Genomic DNA, 1040 nt, shown 5'->3' with positions numbered 1-1040 from the left:
AGCAATTTTTCTTTTCGTTTATAAAAATAGAACTTCCAAGCAAATTGTTTCTGTGGGGTACTGTGTGTTTCCCTGTCCTTCACTCGTGTATGTTCATTTGAAGAGGAAAAACCTTCCACGGGACTCCGATATGAAAATATACAAACAGAAATATAATTCAGAGCATGTAAATTGTCTTACAGGCGTAATGAGGTTTAAGTTACCCTCAACAACAAACAAACTACGGTAGAAAAACCATGTGGCTCTGCAGCGTCTTGCCTCTGCTATGTCCCCACCCCCTCAGCACCGTGTGCACTTAGTTGCATAAATCCATGATGCATAGATTTAAAGTATAAACCTAGCCTTTAAAGTGAACATATTCAAAGTTTTACTTTACCAAGCCAAAACACAATAAAATTATTTTAGTTTCACTATAAACATGAATTTACTTATTAAATTACTAATTACCCAAAATAAGTTTAACAGCAAATATAAATTGAACTATATTAACCTGGCTCCCACACTGTGTGTCCTGCTGTGTAGACTTGCCTCTTAAGTTTAACATAGTTTCCTTGTGTTTCTCTTCACTTATTACAGCAGTTCTGGTGAAATCACACTTCTTAGGCTGACTAAGGCTGCACAGAAAACATGACATAGCAGGAGATCAGGGACTTTCATGGTGCTGCGTCTTTAGACCCAGCTTTAAATTACAGACCAAGATTCATATTCTTCAGTATCCTGAGTAATTGGGCCTAATTTTTGCTTCATACATTTATGATACCATATTATGTTTTTGTGTTTACACCATCAGGCTATAGGTTAGTTCTTGGTCATAGTTTGTTTATGTTCTGCTTCAGTTTAATCTTTCTTCTGTGTCATGGATTCAGCCAGACGCCTCCAGAAAGACCCTTTATATTGGTTCTGATTAGCAATAAGCATGATTAACTATCACCAACCTACTTAACACTCACACTAGGGCTGCTTGATTATGGCAAAAATGATAATCACGATTATTTTCACTGAAATTGAGATCTCGATTATTTGACGATATTTATTTAACC

This window comes from Haplochromis burtoni, unplaced genomic scaffold (genome assembly GCF_018398535.1).
Source record: "Haplochromis burtoni strain Fernald_Lab_line unplaced genomic scaffold, NCSU_Asbu1 Contig_1061, whole genome shotgun sequence".
NCBI lineage: Eukaryota > Metazoa > Chordata > Actinopteri > Cichliformes > Cichlidae > Haplochromis > Haplochromis burtoni.
The sequence above is the reverse complement of the archived record's forward strand: the minus strand, read 5'-3'. Positions refer to the sequence as shown.